Source organism: Podarcis erhardii (assembly GCF_964252035.2).
Source record: "Podarcis erhardii genome assembly, chromosome: 13".
Classification (NCBI taxonomy): domain Eukaryota; kingdom Metazoa; phylum Chordata; class Lepidosauria; order Squamata; family Lacertidae; genus Podarcis; species Podarcis erhardii.
The window spans coordinates 27,573,672-27,597,505 of NC_138502.1; the positions used below are offsets into that span (position 1 = coordinate 27,573,672).

Sequence of the window (23,834 nt, forward strand, 5' to 3'; positions counted from 1 at the left end):
GCTGCTGAATCGGGTGTTGGGAAACACACATTCTTAGCTTTGTCCGTGTGCAACTGAGAAGCTGTTTCTTGACTTGCTTAATGGGAGTGTTTGGAGGTGGGAGGGTAGGGGGACAAAAAAATATAAATCAGGAACCCCCTTTCCTCCAAAGGTTGTTGCAATTCTTTCTTTCTTTCTTTCTTTCTTTCTTTCTTTCTTTCTTTCTTTCTTTCTGTTATGTTCCTCCAATTACCCATCCAGCAACACCTCCCTCAAGATAGCAGGCCTTTCCGTAAGTTGCAGGTGACACTTGCCGTCTTACCCCTGAGGGATGGTTGTGCTGTTGTGTGTATAAGTTATTGTGTTGTGTACGTATGTGCGATGATCTCAGCCTGACTGGGGGCTTATCAGGGCCAGACGGAGCTTGCACTTGGGGAAGGGGCCGTCCAGACACTGCTTATTTGCAGAGGATAAAGTGTACTGTACAGGGGGAACGTCACAGACATGAAGAACCTTTTCCTTCCCCTCCCCTTTCCCCTCCGCCTCCCCCCCCCCGCCCCGTCTCCCTTGCAGCATCCATGCCACGCTGGCTTCCTTCCATTCCACCCCCATCCCCAGACAGCAGAGCTTGCTTGAACTCTAACCCCCCTAGGAATAACCAGCCCTCCCTCAGCTATTCTGTGGCTGGAAAGACACAGAAGTTCTATCTATGGGGAGGGTGGGGGGGGCAGCCTGAAGGGGAACTTCCCTGTAAGCTGTAGGGTGGATCAAGGTCCTTTCCAGGCATGTATGTAAGGACAAAGTGTCACAATTCTTTTCTAGGAAGCTTCTCTAAGCCAAGAACACTGGAATCGCCAGCTTATTGCAATGCAAAAAATAAAATAAAATCTTAAGCTGAGTGCCTCTGAGTATATGCAAAGTATCTGTCCTCTCCCACTGGGAGCAAAGTGTTTTGTTTTAATAACTTAAGCATAGTGCTTAGGAGCATATGCAGTAGAAGAGAAGCATCTTTTATCATAAAACTATGTAATAGTGCCGCTGGACATGGGCACTGTACTGCTGGAAAATGCCATTTTTAAAGACATGCATATTACTTACAGAATACAGGAAAATAACTATATATAAAAACACTTTTAACATCATTTTGGCTGCCTAGGAGGATAATTGATGCCTGTGTGTCCTACTTTAAAGAGGACAGTCCTCCGTATAAAGCAGTCCTCTGTTCAAAGGGTTGTTTATCTAGTTTAAAGATAATGGGCCTTAAAGAAGGGGAAGAACAGGGGCCTTGAAATTGCCCATCAGCAGGTGACACCTGGAAGGCAGCCTGAGCAGGCACTCAACAGGTCACCTGGGCAGTTTTCCTCACTATGGTGAGATATATTTCTATTTAAAGTATAGCAATTATTTCTAAATCTGCATCTATACCTATAAATTGGCACATGAAATTTTGTGAAAATCCATGTCTCTCTTTCTGGCCACCCTAGAGCATGGGTGGCCAGATCCGGCCCAATTGCCTTCTAAATCCGGCTTGCGTACGGTCCGGGAATCAGTGTGATTTTACATGAGTAGAATGTGTCCTTTTATTTAAAATGCATCTCTGGGTTATTTGTGGGGCCTGCCTAGTGCTTTTACATGAGTAGAATGTGTGCTTTTATTTAAAATGCATCTCTGGGTTATTTGTGGGGCATAGGAATTCGTTCATTTTTTTCCTTCAAAATATTGTCTGGCCCCCCACAAGGTCTGAGGACAGTGGACCGGCTCTCTGCTGAAAAAGTTTGCTGACCCCTGCCCTAGAGGATAACATTGTGGCTGGGCAGCAGCTATTCAATTTTAGCTTTGTTCTTGTCTCAGAGAAGTACCCATTACAGTTCCAAAAGGGGAAATAAAGGGAAGGACTGTAGACACAAGCAACTTTTCCTTCCCAAATGGATGAGAGTAGCCAACTCACACAACATCTGGGAATTAAAGGCCGGGGGGGGGGGGGCGCGGATTTCTGGCACTCTGCTTCTGCTTGTTGACACCTTCCTGATTGCAAAGTGCACAATGCAAATTAAACTTCTGCCCTGGGCTTTTTTTCTCCCGTAAGCATCCCCATGGATGGCCCCATTCCACATCACTTACTGCTGAGAAAACTGGGTTCCACACATTCCTGGGCTTTACAGCCCATTGACTACCACTTTGTGGGCCTAGCCAGCCCACTTCTAAGTCACCATTTCTGGGGAGGAGGGTTGTCATAGCTACCACATTTCCTCATGACAATACTGGGCATATTCATTACAACAGAGACATTTTGACCGGGGTCGCAGCATCCACTAGGAGCCACAGCAAAAGGCACAGGTGAGGTGGCAATGGGAACAGGAAGAGGAGGGATGAGGAAGAGGTGTGGCCTCCTTGGGCTTGAAGGTTATCTGTGTGTTGAGGAAAAAGGGACTATAATTGGCTATTTATAATTCCGTGCCCAACAATAGTACACCCCTAAATTTAAATTGAATTACCGGAGTCTCCCCCCAAGGATTATTTGTTTTGCTCTTATTTTAATTATGTATTTTGTGGTTTTTTATATTGTGATTTTATGTTGTGAACTGCCCTGAGATCTACAGATGAAGGGCAATATGCTATTATTATAAATTATTATTATTATTAACATGTATTTAGGCGCCAGGCAAAAACATTCTTCTTTACCCAGGCCTACGGCTATTAAATACTCTATAGCCTGAGAAAGTGTGGAGGAGAAGGCTGCTATTGTTATGTCTATTTTGTTATTAGGCTGTCTTTCAGTATGCTTTTTATTATGTTTTTACCACTCAAGTTATGTAATACGTTTTTAATGTTGCACACCACCCTGGGATCTTTTGATAAAGGGTGGTGTATAAATGGAAGTAGTAATAGTAATAATAATATTAATAATATTTACTAAGTAAATATAGTCCCATCCCACAAATCTGACACTGGTAACAAAGGGGCATGAATTCCAGATGCAAAGGCTTATGATCAGCACCTTTGATGAAGAAATTAGGTATTGCTCCAAAAGAAATGAGTTCTCAAAAGGATGCTCCGAAGTTCCCGACATTCTGGGGGGAAGGCAGCAGGAATTCACAAAGCTGGCTTTGGTGATCTCCTGCCCTGTAGCATTGTAAAAGCATGCCTTACAGGGAGGGGAGGGAGACTGACTCTCTAGAGGGCCACCACCTCTGTATTTCAGTGTCAATCCTTGGCGCGGGGGGGGGGGGGAGACCAGGAAAGCTCGGAGAGTTTTGCAACATCTCTGTTTCCACCAAACAAGGATACTGCCATGGCTCCTGTGTGAGATCACCATCTCCCCCAGAGCAGCCTTAAAAAAATATGTGGCTGGTTCTTAATCCCAGCTTTGCTGCCAGCTCATGTTTTTTTATATGCCACTGATTTATGTGCAACCGTCCACTTAACTGCATGGGCAGAGACGTCTCAGGGAGCTCCAGCATGTTTGCATGTGATCCGTGTGCATGGATCAATGAATCCTGCTTGTACACCTGCTTGTAGAATTCAAGGGCGTTTCTGTGCGTTCCCTGCTTTTGTGCATGTGTGTGGTCATACTTTCTGCTGCAGTTCTGTACACAAATAACTTTGCACAGGCCGATATGCATTCACACACTGGTCTGCCTGTTCTGTTCATCTGTATTTCTCTTCAGCTGATAAAAGGTGGAGGGGAGTGCCATTTTTGCCACCTTGAGCAACTTGGAGAAGAGGAGGGATAACAAACGCAACAAACAAGCAAGCATGGTCTCCAAGCTTAACCTGTTTTCTCTCTCTTCACACTGGCACAGTGCATTTGAAATGTTTGCATATTGAAATCAGATCATTGGGCAGTACGGTTGTTTTATTGCGAGGGTTGGTTGAAATACAGACATAAGGGATCATATTCAACAAAGTTCTGCTCCGAGTAGACCCATTTAAATGAATAGAAGACCTGACTGTTGGCTCATTACATTTCCACTTGTCTCATTGTTTTCCTCCAGCAAAACTCACTGTTTACCACTGAATCGAAAGAAACGGCAATTGGGTTTTCAGCAGATTGGCATTTTCCCCTACTGGTAAACAGTAGGTTTTCCAGGGGAAAGCAATGGAACAAACAAACAAAAACCACTCAGACTGTTGCTGAGAAAGCACAGGACAAGGGAAAACCTCTCGGACTCAGCACTGGACAAGTGGAAGTGTAGGTGAACAGTCATGTACAGTAATTTCAGTGGGTCTACTCTGAGTACGTGTTAGTTTAATGCCATCCAAGGGGTAGACTCATTGAAAGTAATAAACCTGTTAGTTATGTCCATTAAGTTAAAGGGGGCTGCTCTGAGTAAGACTAGCATTGAATACCACCAATTGTAATCTACCTTGAGCTCTTTAGATAGGGTGGGGAATCTAACTAAATTATCCATCACTAGCTTCATTCCTCCTGGGCCTTTTCAGTGACCTCTGGCTTCTTGTTCAGATACTGAGAATTAATAGACTTACTTTCTTTCCCTTTTTTTTAAGCACCAACAATGAAAGTTCCAGCCCTCACATACTCCATGGTTCTTCATATGCCAATCAAATGGAGGAGCCATAGTAATTATCTTACTTGTATGCGAGAGATGACTCAGTGCAGAATCCGCCTCACCTCCACCTTACTACCCCAAATTGATATGCAAGTAGGACAGGCCTCTTCACCTCCTCTAATCAACTGCGCCTGCTTTTGTAAAGAGAGCAGATGATATTATCCCCTCTGCACATACTGAAAGGCACTGCTTCCCCACCACCACCTTAATATTACTAGTTAAGGTGCCTCCAGAAAAGTCACTGTTTTGTGGGAAGGATCCAAGCATATACCGTAGCTTTTGGTTTTCTCAGATATAGTGGATTAAAGGGTTCTGCCCCCCAGTGCAGCGTCTCAACCTTAGGAGGAACGAACAACTAGCAGAAAAAAGTCTACGTAGCCCACAACAAATCAGTTTAAATGCAGAACGGATGTTCATTAGTTGTATAACCTCCCCACAAACAAACTGGGACAAATGCTCAATGAAGACCAGAAACAGTCTAACGTCCACCTAAGCTTTGTGCAAGCAAATCAGGACAAATGCTTGATAGAACTGGTGGTCTGGAGAGGGCATTAATGTGCTCCAATGCTAAGCCACAAATAACTTTTAACATTCAAGGAAGGTGGGAACCAGCTAGATTCCACTCCACTGATCTGCAACAGTCTAGCTCTCTCACCTGTGGAAACTCCGCCCTTGAAATTAAAGACCACACCTCCCTGAGCATAGCCACGCCTACTGCCAAAGGAGGCCAGAGTGCGCAGAGAACTCGCCATGAGCTACTTGTTATTTGAACAATGAAATGAACAAACCAATAAGGCTTTTATTGGTCCATAAGCATAAGTTAATAATTACAATGTTTGCCGCGTATTTTTCACTTGCATCTGCAGTTCGTAGTCACATTTAACGCCCAAAGAAGTTTACTGAGTCCACGGCTTTTGTGGAAGGGATCCTCTGCACTGCCTGTTACTAGGGAAGAGTGGTGGACTCAGGAATAGGGCTTGGCTGACCCAAGATACGTTGGAGGTAAACCTGTGTCTTTGCAGGTGGCTGAATGTTCCTTGGCACAAAAAAGTTCCCTGCACGTAAAGGCCTAGGCGAAAACCGTCCTCCTTGCATTTTAATTTCCTGTGCTGGGCATTGGTTTTTTGCATGGAGAACTATTAGCTCATATAAGCCTCCATGAGCAATGCAACCAGTCGCAAGTTGCTCTGGAGACATGAAATATATACTCAGAGTCGAGAGTGGATTTCATGCTCTTTATTCAGCTCATAGTGGTGAGGAGGAATGAAAGTCCCCTCAAAGTATCTGCTTTATATACATTATTTACACAATGGGCTGCACGTGATTGGCTAATTCCAGAATTCTCCTGTAGGCCAATCAGGTTGTGGATTCACTTCCATCTGGAGCTGGATTGGGTGGCTCCTGCAGACCAATCATACTGTTACATTGTTCTAGGGCAAATCAGACTGCTGCATTTTGGATCCTATTGTTCTAGGACCAATCAGACTGTTGCATTTTGGATCCTATTCAACTCAGTACATAACAAGACAAAAAGGAAATGCTGCTTCACACAGCGCATGGAATTTGATGTAGTGGTGGCCGTCAACATGGATGGCTTTAGAAGTGGATTTGACAAATTAATGGAGGATAAGGCAATCAATGACTACCAATCATGGCGGCTATTTACTATCTCCAGTATCACACACTTCAAATTTCTGAATACCAGTTTCTGGGTAACCAACTATGGGAGATGGCTATAACACTCATGCCCTGCTTGTGGGATCCCTGGAAACATCTGATCAATGCTGCATTGATCCAGGAAGGCTCTCGCTTTGTTTTTAAGTATACTGCCTCATTGAGTACCTGGCTTCCATTTGCATGGCACCCTCAGCCCTGCTGTGCAGTCCAACTGTATTCTTTGGGGTTCTTCACCAAGGGAAGTTGAATGGTCCATAGCTGGACTATCAGACAGCACGCAAAGTTTTTTTGGTGAAGGCTATCCCCTGAAGGGGACGCGGGTGGCGCTGTGGGTTAAACCACAGAGCCTAGGACTTGCCGATCAGAAGGTTGGCGGTTCGAATCCCCGTGACCGGGTGAGCTCCTGTTGCTTGGTCCCTGCTCCTGCCAACCTAGCAGTTCGAAAACACGTCAAAGTGCAAGTAGATAAATAGGTACCACTCTGGCAGGAAGGTAAACGGCGTTTCCGTGCGCTGCTCTGGTTCGCCAGAAGCGGCTTAGTCATGCTGGCCACATGACCCGGAAGCTGTACGCCAGGTCCCTCGGCCAATAAAGCGAGATGAGCGCCGCAACCCCAAATTCATCCATGACTGGACCTAATGGTCAGGGGTCCCTTTACCCTTTACTATCCCCTGAAGAGACCAAGTCAATTGTCTCTCAAGAAGGGCCTTATTGCAACTCAAGATGTCTTGAACCTCCGTATGTTGTTCTCAATGCTCCTTGGTGGTCTCCTTCCTCTTCCATCTCATGCTATTCCTCAGGTGGAAGGATGCAGATAGAAATGGCTCTCCAAGAGTTTGAAATCTACTGAGAGGCTTCCCTGCTGCCAATTTTTGTTATCATTTCTGTGTGGGGCCTTTTTTGATTTTCGCAAGCATTTTAAATGTGAGTTTATCGTCATCGTTGGCTTTGTGCTGTTCCGCCATATGCTGTTCTACGTTCTGTATTTTTTTTTTTAATGTATTTTTATCACTACAGCTTGAATTGCTGTATTTTTTAAAATAGTTTTGTGTAATGCCACTCTGGGGAAGTGGGTTTGGGGTTGTTGTGGGAAATGCATCTTTCAAAATAACTTAATAAATGGGACCTTTAACAGCGATGAAGAACCCGTCGCTCTGTGGATGTTGTTAGACTCTGACTCCTGTCAGCTCCAGCCAGCATTGCCAGCAGTCAGGGAGGATGGGCGTTGTCATTCATCAATATTTGGAAGGCTACAGTTTCTTTACTTCTGGACTAGACAATCCATTTGGTTCCTTCAAGCCTTACAATTTTATTACCAGGGTGGGACCCAATGAAAGCGTGATTCACAAGATAAAGGAAGAAAATTTTTAAGGCTACTAGTCACAAATTTGGGGTGCAGGGGTGCCACCAGTTACAAAGCGTCAGCAGATAGAGGCACAGATAGGCAGCTACTAATATCATGTTTGGTTGATATCTGATTCCTCCGTGAAAATGGCGACAGTCTTCACCACAGTGAATTCCTTGTGGCAGCGAGCAATTGTTCAGCTTTCCTCAAGCTAATAACCAGATACTGGCGCTGGGAGTATTGTGACTCAGATGCCACATTTTAAGAAGAATTTGCTGAGCCTAAGGCTGTGTACTCAGTGGCAGTTTAAAGTGGATTCAGTGCACCAGCTGATTGCATGTTTTTCACTTTGTCAACATGACGTCGTCCTCCTCCAAGCAGCAACCTGTACTTCCTCTTCATTTTGTTTGGATTTTCTCGATCTGTGGATAATGTAGTAAAGGGGAGGGGAGAATCCAGCATAAAATCACACATTACCCAACTGTGGACATACTGACGGGTGTTGTGTGGGCCGGTGTTATTTCTTTTAAAAAAAGTGTGTTGTGATGTTTCCCTGGGTGTTGTCTGTCACTGCACCACACACCCTATTTCCCTTGGTGAGGTGCTCCTCCATAGGCTGCTGGTGGGGTAGGGTACAGTGCAAAGATGATTTTTTTGTTTTTCTAACCCACTTTGTTGTTGTTGTTGTTACCACCATCAATTTAATTTGTATACCACCCTTCATCTGAAGACCACAGGGTGGTTCACAACCTAAAAGCACTTCTTCAGATACACTGAAACAGTGTACAGTGGTGCCCCGCAAGACGAATGCCTCGCAAGACGGAAAACCCGCTAGACGAAAGGGTTTTCCGTTTTGGAGGTGCTTCGCAAAACAAATTTCCTATGGGCTTGCTTCGCAAGACGAAAATGTCTTGCGAGTTCCAGCAGGTTTTTTCCCCTCCCCCCCCTTTTTCTAAGCCGCTAAGCCGCTTATCTGCTTATCCGCTAAGCCGATAAGCTGCTAAAAGCCGCTAAACCGCTAATAGCGCTAATCCGCTAAGCCGTCAATGGGCTTGCTTCGCAAGACGAAAAAACCGCTAGACGAAGAGACTCGCGGAACGGATTAATTTCGTCTTGCGAGGCACCACTGTATATGGAAAAACTTGTATCTCAAAAATAATTTTTAAAAAAGGCTACACATACAGATCAACAACTACCTGTGTGCATTCCACAATAGGTCTGAGGTTTCTGGGAGGGTGGCATATACTATCTGTGAGGGAAGGGGGCAACAATACAAGCATCGCTCATTAGTGTAGATTGGGAAACATTGAGATAAGAGTTCAACTGAAAGTTTTCGTGTGGACGAACATGCACAAAAGAGCACATGGGAAACTGGATCTGTGCCCACCCACAAACGCCTCTCAAAGTACTTGTCTGTCATTTCTTCTTAACTTTCCACACTTAGCTTGTACCTTACCCCCCTCATCGAAACTCCCTTTTTCTTTCATCCCTCCTCCCAGCGCCTCAGAAATTCTCTTTTTCCTTTTATAACAGCTTCCCTCCCTTATCTCCTTCCTCTCTATTCCTAGTTTATTACTATTACTTTTTTTAAAAAAATTAACCTTTTATCTCTCTTTCTGATTTATTTCAATGCCCCACTAGCTTTTTTCCCTCAGAGGAAGAAAGGGAGGCCTTGGCAGCAGACTGGGAAGGAAGGGAGGAAGACTGGTGCGTGGGGGTTTTTGTGAATGGTGTGTTATAAATTCTGTCCTTTATCCGATTAAAAACGATTTGTCATGTCGGTATGAGATTTGGCACGAAGAATCTAATTGAGACGGGGTATAATTCAGCCAACTCCCTCTCACTGTGTCTCAAACTTTTAGTTACAACGATGGGTTTGGTATGTGCACCTTGGTGCGTGTCGAGACAGAAATTCGCCTGATGCATTTGTCACAAGTTTTGGGATGCCGTACCTCACCTGAGCATTCACCACATGTTGCTATGGTGAAGAACACAATATATTTTACGGCAGAATGCAAAGCAAGTGTTTCAGAAATAAGCACCTGTAGAATTAAAGATTTCCTCCTAAATAAAGACATTAGCAGTGGAGGTATTCTGACTTAGCTCTCCATTTCAGGAACAATCTGCTGATCCAGAGGTTCCAAGTAGACAAGGTCATTTAATTTATATTTTCCATCCTCCACTCATCTCTCTCTACCTTTCCCCCCACAATTCCTGTACCCGCTTTCCTTTGTTTTCATAATGAACTTGTATCTCATCCCCGCTCCACAAACTGCTACTTTCACTCAAGTTTACTTTTTTAAAAAATGCCTTTTATCTCTCCAGTTTCTTTTTTTTAAAAAATAATATTTATTAACCGACCAATCAAATCACATCACATAAATTCCGAATTACAAAGCCGAATTTTAAATTTTTGTTGGGGGTACCCATATTTCAAGTTCCGAAGGGGATTCCAATCATCTTCTTACTGCTGCGTTAATATCCACAAATCTGTCCAAATAATGTTCATATTTCTATCCAGTCCTATCTTGCTGTTCCCACGTCTCATCTTATTCATATATTTTTCTTTTTTCTTTGTGATCTCTTCTGATAGTCTCCTTAAGCAAGTAAACACCAGTTATAATCCTGTGTGAATTTTTCCGTTCATCCAATCACCATATCGAGATGGTTTCCATATATCATCACTTCCATAAATAAAAGCACTCTTTCCATCATTAATCTTCGCAAATCTGTCGCTTTCTTTTAGTCCTCTGAAGAGGCTCGCCCGCAATATGAAAGCAGATCCATTCCTCCTCCCAGACATAAGTCTTTCGACAGAACTTGCCAAAATGGCGACGCTGTTTTTTACTGCGTCATCCCAAAGCTCTTATACTTCCCACGATCTCCTTAAAACATGCTTTTGGTTAGAAAATTATCTCCACACAGTCTTAAATCATCAGCTTAGGTCATTTAAGCAGCATTTCTGACTTGGGGGGGGGGGGATTCTTGGTTAATCACATAGAGAAAAGAAAGGAAAGTTCCCCCCGCATCCAGTCCCGTTGCCGACATACCGAGCCTTGGTGTGTCTTCTCATAATATATTTCTGTTTATCTGACCTGCCTTCTTTCTCAGAGATCTCTTCAATTAGCAGTCTTTACTCCCCATTCTTCCTTGAAATATGTGCATTAGCTTCCTCCTAATTGTTTCTTTTGAAGTTGCTGCAGCTAGAGGCGCGAATCAGAGACAGTGTCCAGGAGAGCCGAGGTCCACACAAGGGCTTTCTGCCTAGTGCCCCCACCCCCTCGAGTTCGGGGGTGGTATAGGGCACAGCAGGCAAGGGCAGTCCCCCCCCACTCGCTTGGGGGGGCCAGGAGGCTGCTTACTCCCATCACAGCCTCTTAATTACCTCGTGTGGGTCAGAGAGATGTTATTGTCGGCCATCTTCCAATGTGCCCCTAGTGGCACCCCCTTTATCTCTCCAGTTTCAGACCCTCCAAGTGCCCTGATTTTCCAGGGACAGTCCTGGGTTTACAGAAACCGTTTCGGGTTTTTATTTGATCCCGGAATGTCCCACTTTTTCTTAGGACATCCCTATTTTCATCAGAGAAATGTTGGAGAGTGGAATAGGATGTCTCTGAAGCTTTTTTTTTTTCATTTGGAACTCACCGCAACTCAGTTCCGGCACCTGTCAGGTGAGTGCCATTGTCACTTCTAGGACAAGGGTCAGCAACCTTTTTCAGCCGTGGGCCAGTCCACCATCCCTCAGACCATGTGGTGGGCCAGACTATATTTTGAAGAAAAAAATGAACAAATTCCTATGCCCCACAAATAACCCAGAGATACACTTTAAATAAAAACACACATTCTACTCATGTAAAAACACCAGGCAGGCCCCACAAATAACCCAGAGATGCATTTTAAATAAAGGGACACATTCTGCTCACGTAAAACACGCTGATTCCCGGACTGTCCGCGGGAGGTTTGAGAAGGCAATTGGGCTGCATCCGGCCCACGGGCCTTAGGTTGCCTACCCCTGCTCTAGGAGAACGAGGGAGGTGTTCCTGATGAGTTCCAGCACCGCTTTTTCTAGAAAAATAACACTGGACATCCCTATTTTCATCAGCAAAATGTTGGAGGGTATGCAATTTCCTTCAGTGTATCCTCAGGTACTGTTCTACCTCTTCTGGCCCTCCCTGAGTCTCAACTCACCATGCAGGAAGTTACTGGTGCTGAATTCAGATCCAGTCAAAAGGCTACAACACATCAAAGTGGTTCTATTCAACCCCTTCCCTGACTCTACTTCACCTTCTCTCAAAATAGGTTTGTAGAAAACATGCATAGGGGGATACCCTTACAAATCCCTGTTGATAAATATTGGCCACAAAAAAATGCCTTTTTAATTAGAACTACAAATACATTACATAACTGGATGCTGACCTTGACTTAAAACAACTTGTTTCCCAAAAGGAACAAAACAGATGGATAAATGTTTTGCCAAAACCCACCCCAGCGAAGTATATGGCAGAAAAATGCACATCACTTGTCAGCTTCATGAAGTCACTTGTCAAATGTTTAACTTGTTCAAAATAAGCCATTTCTTATTTCTTTTCCTTTCTACCTCAAACTTGGCACAGACCATCATCAAACTTACCTATCCTACACAGCCAAGTTTCAAATCAAGTTAGATGAGTCATTTTCTAACTAGGAGCCTAGAACTTCTTTCCCCTCCCCAATCTCTCATTACGATGGTGGAGTGGGATTCAGCCAAACTATAATTTTCACAATTAAATTTTCTCCTTCCAAATACACACCAAACTGCTCAGCTACACTTTTTATAAGTACTTGAATTCAAAATGCTTTAAATAAATCAAATCTGCTGCCCAATTGCCATTTTTAATTAATGTTAGAAGTGGCATTTTCTTGGAGGGGTTGCAGAGCTTAGAATCTTAGAATTGTTGATTTGGAAGGGACCACGAGGGTCATTTAGTCAAACCCTCTACAATGTCAGAATCTTTTGCCTGACATGGGGCTTGAACCCACAACATTGAGATTAAGAGTCTCATGTTCAGCCAACTGATTATACACATGCAGCAGGGGTGTATGTTTGTGGAGCATCTCTCAACCATGTTTGTCATATGTTAAGGGGGTGGTGATTTAAAACCACAAAATTGCCAGTGGTTTTTTTTTTCTTTTTCTAATTTCGTTTTTCTTACAACAGTTCAATTTGTCCCCTCCTCTCCATCTATTAGCATTTACACTCCCCACCTTCGTGCATAACCCGGCAGACATGTTTTTGTATGATGAAAAGGTCAAGTTAGAATAGAATAATCTATACAGCCAAAGATAGCACAAGTACTTACCGTAAGTTGATGATATTACTGATATTAAAGGGTACACAATGGGGAAGAGGAAGGAAAAAAGAGTTCCATCTTTCACTCAGCTTGGTGTGTCTGCCACGTTATGAAGCATCAGGTGTTACTGAACAAACAGTTTCAAAAATCTGTTCCAGAGTTTACAGAATTTATCTCTCTTTTGTAGTCTGCTGTTTCTTGCATCTAGCAGGCAGGATAGCGACATCTGAACAGCTCCTTATCAGAAAAAAGCGTTTTGTATGTAAATCGTTAGGTTGCTTCTAGGCAGGAGGTTATTGTGGAGTTGTGGTGCTGCTCATGTTCTGCAGGGTTTTTGTTGTGTTTTTTAAAAAAATCATCATTTTTTAATTATTATTATTATTATTATTATTATTATTATTATTATTTAATTAATTTCTATCCTGCCCTTTCTTCTGAAAGACAGACCAACACATCAACAATAAACCACCACTATTATTATTGCAGTGGTACCTCAGGGTTAAGTACTTAATTCGTTCCGGAGGTCCGTACTTAACCTGAAACTGTACTTAACCTGAAGCACCACTTTAGCTAATGGGGCCTCCTGCTGCTGCCGTGCCGCCAGACCACAATTTCTGTTCTCATCCTGAAGCAAAATACTTAACCTGAAGCATTATTTCTGGGTTAGCAGAGTCTGTAACCTGAAGCGTATGTAACCTGAGGTACCACTGTATTATTATTATTATTACTACTACTACTACTCTAAACACAGTTAAAACCTTTCTCTCATCCAGGAATATCTTGGCTGTCAGGAACAGTGTCTTTCAGCCATCAAATGACTGGGTCAATGGGAATGTTTCAAAATCCTGAAAGTCAACAATGAGGGAGTCAGGTGCCCCTCATTAGGGAGGGCATTCCACAAACAAGGAACTGCCACTGAAAAGGCTCTGTAATGGGTCAAGGCGTAACAGGCATTGGCACAGTGTTGTTACTGGCCCATATTTTTCCTTCATTTAATCTAGATTTACCTGTTACGTAGAAAACTCATAAGTAAAAGTTATGCCATTATACATCCCGTGGTGTGGAAAGTTTGATGGCATATCATTATTTTGAGAGTGGGTTGTTTGTCTCATAGTGGTGCTTCAGTGTGCAGCCTCTATCACCATACCCCTAGCCAGTGTGGTGTAGTGGTTAAGAGCGTTAGATTCATAATCTGGTGAACCAGGTTCGCGTCTCTGCTCCTCCACCTGCAGCTGCTGGGTGACCTTGGGCCAGTCACACTTCTCTGAAGTCTCTCAGCCTCACTCACCTCACAGTGTGTTTGTTGTGGGGAAGGAAGGGAAAGGAGAATGTTAGCCGCTTTGAGACTCCTTCGGGTAGTGATAAAGCGGGATATCAAATCCAAACTCCTCCTCCTCCTCCTCCTCCTCCTCCTCCTCCTCTTCTTCTTCTTCTTCTTCTTCTTCTTTTTAATAAATATTTATTAGAGTTTTTAAATACAAATGCACCAATAATAAACAATCTTACTTCTATCACAACGTAGTTTCATCACTTCTTTTGACTCCCTCACGTCTCCCGCTCCCATTTACATCGTTAAAAGGTTTTTCCAAGCAAATTATCAACTTGTTTACGATCTTATATCCACTCATTTAAGTATAATCTAGCAATTCTCCATAAAATTTATGTTTTCTTTAATCTCACTTATCATCAAATTCAAAATCTAATTTAGTGGTGGCCAATTTTTTATAATCTAGCATCCTTCTTAACATTCAACCAAATTACAATGTTTTTGTAAATACATCTTAAATTTCTTCCAGTCTTCCTCAATCCTCTCTTCTCCCAGGTCTCGGATTCTGCCAGTCATCTCGGCCAGTTGCATATAGTCCATCAGCTGCATCTGCCACTCTTCCAGTGTGGGTAGATCTTGAGTTTTCCAGTTTTTTGCGATGAGTATCCTTGCTGCCGTTGTTGCATACATAAAAAATGTTCGGTCCTTCTTTAGCACCTTCTGGCCGACAATACCCAAAAGGAAGGCCTCTGGTTTCTTGGTGAAGGTATACTTAAATACCTTTTTCAGCTCATTATATATCATTTCCCAGAAGGCCTTCACCTTAGGGCATGTCCACCAGAGGTGAAAGAATGTTCCTTCATTTTCTTTACATTTCCAACATTTATTATCAGACGAATGGTATATTTTGGCAAGTTTAACTGGGGTCATATATATACCATCTATATATCATTTTCATTACATTTTCCTTCAGAGCATTACATGCAGTGAAGTTCAGCCCAGTGGTCCATAACCTTTCCCAGTCCTCAAACATAATGTTATGCCCAATGTCCTGTGCCCACTTTATCATAGCCGATTTAACCATTTCGTCTTGTGTGTTCCATTTTAACAGCAAGTTATACATTCTAGATAGTACCTTAGTCTTTGGTTCTAACAATTCTGTTTCTAACTTCGATTTCTCCACCTGGAACCCTAACTTTTTGTCATTTTTAAAAACTTCTTTAATCTGAGCATAATGTAACCAGTCTCGCACTTTGTCCTTCATTTTCTCCAAACTCTGCAATTTCCAATTGTCTCCATCTTTTTCTAGTATTTCCCAATATTTTGGCCATTTGGCCTCCATATTGGGTCTTTTTCGGGCCTTAGCTTCCAGAGGTGAAAGCCACCTTGGAGTTTTATTTTCCAATAAGTCTTTGTATTTTATCCAGACATTAAACACTGCTTTCCTGACAATATGGTTCTTAAAGGCCTTATTGATCTTAACCTTGTCATACCATAAGTATGCATGCCAACCAAAAAGCATTGTTAAAACCTTCCAGGTCCAGTACGTCAGTGTCTTCGAGAAGTAGCCAGTCTTTTAGCCAGCAGAAAGCTGCGGCTTCATAGTACAACTTTAAGTCTGGCAGGGCAAAGCCCCCTCTTTCTTTCGCATCTGTTAATATCTTAAACTTAATTCTGGGCTTTTTGCCCTGCCAGACAAATTTAGATATATCTTTCTGCCACTTCCGGAAGCACTCCGTCTTGTCCACAATCTGTAGTGTTTGAAACAAAAACAACATTTCTGGCAATACATTCATCTTAATAGCAGCAATTCGGCCTAACAAAGAAAGCCTCCTCCTCCTCCTCCTCCTCCTCCTCCTCCTCCTCCTCCTCCTCCTCCTCCTCCTTCTTCTTCTTCTTCTTCTTCTTCTTCTTCTTCTTCTTCTTCCCTACTTCCATTTGCTCCTTGCCTAAGCACAACCTTGTCATTTTGCTTCTGTCAGCCTAGACCAAAGATTCTTTGCCATTTCCAGCAAATATTGCATGCTTGAAGGCATGTCCGAATTTCAACAAACCAGTTTGGAAGAGCTATTTTCTCAAGAACTCCACACACCACAAGTGAGGGATTACCTCAAAGACTGTAATTGCAGTACATACGCAGGGCCTTTAAAAGAAAATTTATTATATGAAGGTTGTGCACAAGACCTCTGTATCAGAATTCAGTACAGTGGTACCTCTGTTTTCGAATGTCTCCACTGACAAAAGTTTTGTTTTTTGAATGCCAAAACAACACAGAGACAAAACAACACAGAGCAGAAGACAAAACAACACAGAGCAGAAATATTCCCCAAGCTTTGCCCACAGGTTTGGGCAGCAAACAAACTGAACAGCAGTGAATATTCATGTGGCCTGTGTGGAAGCGATGGTGTCAATGGTCACACACATCTGACTGGCTTGTTTGCGACACACAAAGCTCCCAGCTGGAAGCACCCTAAGTTCCGCAGTGCAAAAGGACTCTGTGTTGTTGGTCACTGTTGTTTCCTGCTCTTTTATTATCCTGTTAAAGTTTAACTAAAAAATGTTTATATCATCCAAAAAGAAAGAAGAAGCGTCATTTTCTCTTCAGTGTGTGGGGATGTCAGAAGAGCTCTGCTAGATCAGACCAGAGGTTCCATCTAGTTCAGCATCCCTGTTTCCCGCCATGACCAACCGAATGCCTCTGAGAAACCTACAAGCAGGACATAGGACACAACGCCTCTCCTGCTGCTCTACCCTAGCAGCTGGCAGTCAGTAGCAAAAGTCATCCGAACCTGGAAGTAGCATGTAGCCATCATGACTAACAGGAGCTACCGAGAGCTTTTCTGAATGAACAGTCCTTTTAAGGAAATACCTGCCACTTGTACTGTTTTAACTGATCCGAGGGCTTTTCAGCAACTAACTGACCAAACTTTGCAGCCTTAGAATTAACCCCTCAGAGATGCCCACTCCTGATGGTTGCAGCACGAGTCTTTGTTCCGTGTGTGCCTTCTAACTAGAATAAGTCCAGCCCAGAAATGCAACATAAAGCCAGCTCGAAAGATGAATAACTTGGCTGGGTCTCTACGCAGGAAGGGGTTGAATAAGCCAACTATTATGGAAGTCCCTCCAGATTTGGGGGGTGTTTCAGGTCTCACAGCATGTCATTGATGCAACAAAAGTGCATTAATGCTGGATTTATACTGGACTGTCCACACACATTCCTCTTTGTTAGTTTTATGTTCCTACCCCAGTGTTATTACTTTATTGTTGTCTGGAGGGGCATTCTTGCCCTTTGGAGGTTTGAGGTTTTTAAAAATCAATTGTATATTTTTTAATGAAACAAACAAACAAACAAACAAGTGGGACCAACATACCCTAGCCTTGAACATATGGGGTATAAAAAGTTGCAGGATTTCAACAGGAAGTTACGGTACCGGACATGCACTGATGGGAAAGGGAGCATTTTGGCCGCCCTGAAACCTTTGCAAGCACAAACGGTATTGAAAGAGGGATGATACAGAACTGCCTCAATACCATTGTGAGCAAAAATAATAAAGAATCCACAATACAAAGGACGTCAGAAGCGGCCCACAGTCAGAATCCCATAATGTTCCAATTATGCAACACAGTCAATAACGATGCATTAAAAAAAAAGCATTGTTTCCACTAATGAATTTGGGATATCCCCATGCTTCAGATTATTATGCTAATGCTCTTCTAGGTTGCATCAACAGAAGCATAGTGTTCCGATCGAGGGAAGTAATTGTCTTGCTCTATTCTATCTTGGTCAGACTGCACTTGGGAGTATTGTGTCCAATTCTGGGCACCACAATTTAAGGTGGATATTGACAAGCTGGAAGGTGTGCAGAGGAGGGCGACCAAGATGATCAAGTGTATGGAAACCAAGTCCTATGAGGAATAGTGGAAGGAATTGGGTATGCTTACCCTGGTAAAAAGAAGACTGAGAGGAGATATGATAGTCACCTTCAAATATCTAAAGGGCTCTCACATGGAAGATGGAGCGAGCTTGTTTTCTTCTACTGTGGAGGGTAGGACCCAAACCAATGGCTTCAAGTTACAAGAAAGGAGATTCAGACTAAACATCAGGAAGAACTTTCTGACAATAGGAGCTGTTTGACAGTGGAACAGACTACCATCAAAGGTGGTGGACTCTCTTTCCTTGAAGCTTTTTAAACAGAAGTTGGTTCATGTATGATCTAGTTGAAATCCCTACATTGAGGAAGGCTGGACTTTTTTCAGCATTTACTTGGTATCAGGGACTGGACTGAGGAGGAATGGTGGGGACTGCCCCCCCCCGAACCTTCCCGAGAAGAGGAGGACGGTATAGATTTAGAACAGTGGTTTGTAGAAGGTCATAGTTCAGAGGGGAGAAGCTGAGAAATATTGGGAGAGCAGCAGGCAGCAGCAGCAGCAGCAGCAGCAGCAGCAGGGGAAAGACAGCTGACAAACTCAGTGTCTCTAGAAAGCATTCCTGACCCCCCCTCCCAGGACCCGGCGTGCATCGAGAGTAGTAGAACAGAAAGCTCAGAGGCAGAAAGCACAGATCAGGCGCAGGGATGACGTAGAACAGGAGAGACAGAGGGGGTGGGACTTTACTTGGAGCAATGACATTATTGGAGAGGCAGCATCATCCGTCTCTCTGTGTGAATATTGAATAAAATACCATGGTAAGAACTTCTTGGTTTCCCATTTCTGGCTGGCAGTCATGAGGGAGGGGGGTCGGATTCCCCAAAGCCTGACACTTGGGCAGAACTCCCATTGATCTCAGTGAGGGTTGCTACCTGGTAGGCAACAAAATGAATGACATGGGCAATAATAATAATAATAAATCCCTTCCTGTAGTACCTTAGAGACCAACTAAGTTTGTTATTGGTATGAAAGCTCATACCAATAACAAACTTAGTTGGTCTCTAAGGTGCTACTGGAAGGAATTTTTTTATTTTGGTTCGACTATGGCAGACCAACATGGCTACCTACCTGTAATAATAAATCCATCCACCTTCTTAATCCTCTTGAATTATGCTTCCAGAATAATGGTGTCTAAAAGGGCTTTATTCTGTTCCAGAACCCATTATGAATGCTATGGTTCAATCTTAGAACAAATGAAAAAAGACTAAAAGCAACCAAACTGTGTTTCCTTGACTTCCCCACTGAATAACTAGCACCAGCCCTAAACTTTGACGGAATAGGAAACATATAGAGCTGCCTTCTACTAACTGGGCATATGTTTACATTACCGCTTACTCTGCAGCCAGGTGTTCTCACTGCTGTTGGGTTGTTGTTGTTTTTTTAAAAAAAACATTTTTATTAAAGGTTTTATCATGCTACAAAACAAATAAAACGGGGGAAAGTAAATCTTTCATCTCTTTCGCTATGACGTTAGCCACAATCCATATTGATCCTGTAGTTTCTGGACAAATACTGCTGTTGCTTTGACTTTCCTTTTTCAAACCAGCTTCAATCCAATTTGAAAGCTGGATGTGGAGCAAGTGGTAATATGAACATTTGAGATCGCTGCTGTGCATTAACAGGTGAGAGTGCACATGCGCAGACTGACAGCTTCCTGAATAGGAGTTCCAGGGGGAGGGGATGCTGCAGGGGCAGTCATGTGCCTCGAGTGCAGACATCCTTGCCTCCTTTCTGAAGTAAGCAACACGGTGCAAATGTAGCTTGAAACACAGTGTGGGTATGGGGGGGCGGGGGATGACCTTGCTGCGTGTGAACATATCTGACTGATCAGACTGTTTGTTCCTCTAGCCCTGTAATGTCTTGTCTCCTCCACTCTTGACTGGTAGTGGCTCTCAGGCAAAGATAAATGTCTCTCCCCCCCCGCCCCTTACCTGCAATTTGATTATTTTGATGGGGGATGCAAGGGATTAAAACTTGCACCTGTGCTCCAGTGGAGAGTGGTCCTTTTAGGTCAGTGATGGCCAAACTTAGCCCTCCAGCTGTTTTGGGACTACAATTCCCATCATCCCTGACCACTGGTCCCATTAGCTAGGGATGATGGGAGTTGTAGTCCAAAAACAGCTGGGGGGCCAAGTTTGGCCACCACTGTTTTAGGTGAATGGGGCAGGGCCATTCTCACCAACCTCAGTAGACTCTTAACCAGCCACACCTCCCATACCTTATTACTTACTTACTTACTTACTTGGGTGGCCCTAGCTGTCGGCACCCTTAGGGAGCCTCCATACTTTGCTTAATGTAGATTGTGAAATCACACTTTCTCCTTCTTAAATCCGAAGACTCCCTTTGCAGCCAATGTAGCCACATGGATGAGAGAGAACTGAAGGAGGTACCAAGGGGGTTGACATTCTGTATTAAGCCAAGGAATGGGCAGGGCCTTGGACCTGGATGGGTCGACTGAACTCAGCAGGGAGGATGATAGGGACAAAACAAGTTGGCTCCACTCCCTGTCATTGGTCTTGGACCTCCCTATCTCCCACCCTACCAGAGATGTGTTCTACTGCAGAGACATGGTTTCTCAATTAAAGAGTAGGATAGCTGTTAGTTGTGGAGTGGCATGAAATAATAATAATAATAATAAGGTCCCAGTCTTTCCTTATTTATTGTGTCTATCCTGAATTTCTTCCATGACATTCAAGGCAGCATAGAGGACAGCCACGTGGTTTAGCTTCAGCAAGATGACCCAAAAAACCAAAATGTGCCTTTCAGACCACACCCTGGGGCTCTTTCCCAAGAACGGGAGTACCAACTTTCCCCACCCTCCAACAGGTATGCCAAAATCAGCGTGCAGCCCGAGCAATGATTGATGGGAACGCTTCATCGGTTGGGTTCCAGTCTGTTGCACAGACCGTAAAACTTTCGAGGGAAAACACTGAAAGCTTCAACGCCTTGGCACCTTTGTTGATTTATTTATAACCCCGGCAGCAACTCTCCGGGCGTTCCCTTTGGAGTTCTGCCCCGCGGAACTCAAGAGGGAATCCCTTTCCCATCAAGCCCACGCAGGACCCGGCTTTACCAGCCTATGGAAAAAGCTCGAGCAGAGATGCTGCGAGAAGCCGGCGGCTTGTCCGCTTGGCCAGGGCCGGCGTGTCTTTCCGCGCAGCGCGGGGCAACGCTGTCGGGGCGCGCGGGCTGGCGAGAACTTGGCGCCGGGAGGAGTTGGGCGCTCTTGCTCCAAGAACCCACCTCCGGCCGCGAAAGATCCGCCGCGCGCCCTGGCGCACTCGCCCTCGGCCTGCAGGGTGCAGGCGTTAGCCAAGGCGGCGGCGGCGGCGGCGGCGGCGGCGGCTGTGGGGAGGAGGAGGAGGAGGAGGAGGAGGAGCCAGGCCGGCCTCCTTCCCTTCGGCTCTCGAGTCCATTTCCCCAGCTCGAGTGACACAAACACGCCAGGCGAGCGCCGCCGCTGCCCAAGCCAGGATCTTACAAACCCCTCTCCGTCGCCGCCGTCCCTGCCGCCGCCTTCGCCTTCGCCGCTCCGGGCCCGTCTTCTCGCAGGCGCGCCGAGCACCCGAGCCGATCCCCTCCCCGGGGGCTGCACCGAAAGAAGCGCGCGGGGAAACTCCAGCTTGCAAGCAAGGCGAGGGGAAGGGGAGGGGGGCACGACGCCAGCTTCCTGCTTGCAAAGAAGGGGGGCGGGGGGAGAGAGAGAAGAAGAAGACGAAGAAGAAGACGAGGAGAAGCGGCGGCGGCAGCAGCAGCAGCAGCAGCAGCAACCCGAGGTAGGTTACAGGGGGCCGAGAGGAGGCGAAGGGGATGGCGCGTTTCCGAGGATCCTCTTTGGGGAGGGGTGGTGGTGGTTTCCTTCCTTCCTTCGCGTTCCTGAACCCCAATATGTCTTCCGTTCCCGGCCCCCCACCCTCTCCCAGCTGTCTCCACCCTGCGCTCCCCGTCCCATCGCAGCTGTTCCTGTCACTGCCAACGTTGCAAATCGACAGGAGATCGGGCAGGGGTGGTGGGGGAAAAGGTGGAACAGCCCCCCCCCCACTTTCCATATAGGGATTTTTTTTTGGTCTTTGGAATCTTGTGGAGCGCAATGTTTTCTCGTCTCTCTTCCACACCCCCCCCCTCTCGTTTAATCTCATCACTTACTCTTCTCCACCCCGCATCTTCTCTCCTCCCCCATCGGGTTTGGCACACTATATATATATATATGCGTGCCATATATGTGTGTGTATGTGTGGCACGCACATACAGACACATATATATACTGTCTTTTCCCCAGCAATGGAGAGGAGAGTGCTTTTAAGGAGAGAGGGAAGAAAAAGGGACACACACACACACACACACACACTTCCTTTAACATTTTTTTGCTGGTTTGTTTACTACCCTCATCAAGAGCTTTGTGCCAACTTGGGGTTTGCAGTAATTTTTCCCATGCAGAAATAAGAGGTTGGAATTGGAGTGATTCCCCGCAAAAGCAAAATTCTCTATAATGTACCCCAGTAATCAAGATTATGTGTTCTGCAACTTAACTAGGAGATAAAGCAGCTGTTTGGGTTGGATTGATATATATCTCTCTTTTTTTTTCTTGTGTGAATCCAGTACTTGGCACTGTTGGTGCCTCGGATTCTAATCCCGAGTGGGTTTATGTTTTTCTTATTTCATTTTACTTGTTATATTTAACTCTTTTTTTAAAAAAATGGTTTGCAAAGGCCACAGCTAGGAAACTAGTTTTGACATTCACTTTGGGGTGGAGGAGTTTGGAGAGGGGATGGCGTTTTATTTTCTATTGGTGTTTAAAGGGGGGCAAATATGGGTAAATATTTTCTTAAAAAATAAGGACGTTTGGCATGTGGCTGGCCGATCACAAGTCTGGGGGGGCTGTAGGGGGGACTGCGTAGTGTTTGTTTCACATTGGCAGCAGGGCCCATTTTCTGGCTGAGCTGGATTTAACTTTGCATGTTGCAGTCCTTCTTGCCCCCCCCAAAAAAAATATGGGAGGGGAAGGGTCGGAGGGGTGAGTGATGAGTTCCCCCGCTTGGCTTGATCAGAGAGAGGGGGGAGGAAGGGGGTTACTTTGGGTTGAAAAGGACCCATGCAGCAGGGAGCCTGTCCTTGAAGGAAGGGGGGTCCTGAGGGTCGACGCTGATTCTCAGTTCTGTGGTCGTGGTGACAGCTGTCCATGATGGGACATGACTGGGGGGGGGGCTGGTTTAATCCTTGCTGCTAATGCATCCTGGTTCTTAAAAATCAAAAGCCTTGAGATGTGTGTCTGCAAAAGCTTCTCACCCCCAGCTCCCTGTGGCATATTTTATTTAAATGTGAAAATGGAGACAGCGGTGGTGGCAGTGTGTGCTGGGTGCAGGATAGCTCCAATATGCTGCTGTGGCCTGGAATTGTGCCCCTGTTTTTATGTCCATGGCAGCCCAGACAGCATGCAAGTTTTTGCACGCATCTGGCCCGAGGGGGGAACTGCAAACAAGCGCTGCCTCCGCCACTGCTGCCGTGCAAGGAGGTGCTGCTGTGCTCTGCCCCTCCCTCTTCTCGTCAGACTTGGACTTGCTGTTTGTATATGTATATATATTTAATTGCAGCAAAAGCTCCCCACTTCCACACATTTTGCTTGCTGGTGCCCGTTAAGGTGGGGTGCAGGACGCAAAGGAAGGGGGAGGAAGAGGCCCTGCCCTTTGACACAAGGCAGTCCCTAGAGGACTGTCCCTTACTGTGGGTCAACAAGAGGT

The 23,834-nt window shown here is 44.8% G+C and overlaps 1 protein-coding gene across 1 annotated transcript in view; it reads left to right on the top strand.

Moving 5' to 3' along the window:
* Positions 1-21,508: 21,508 nt before the first annotated feature.
* Positions 21,509-23,834, top strand: part of THRA (thyroid hormone receptor alpha) — a 110,642-nt gene continuing 108,316 nt past the window's right edge. The window contains exon 1 of the mRNA XM_081838090.1: positions 21,509-21,872. The gene's annotated coding sequence lies outside the window, so the exon portion shown is untranslated. The remainder of the gene's footprint in view (positions 21,873-23,834) is intronic.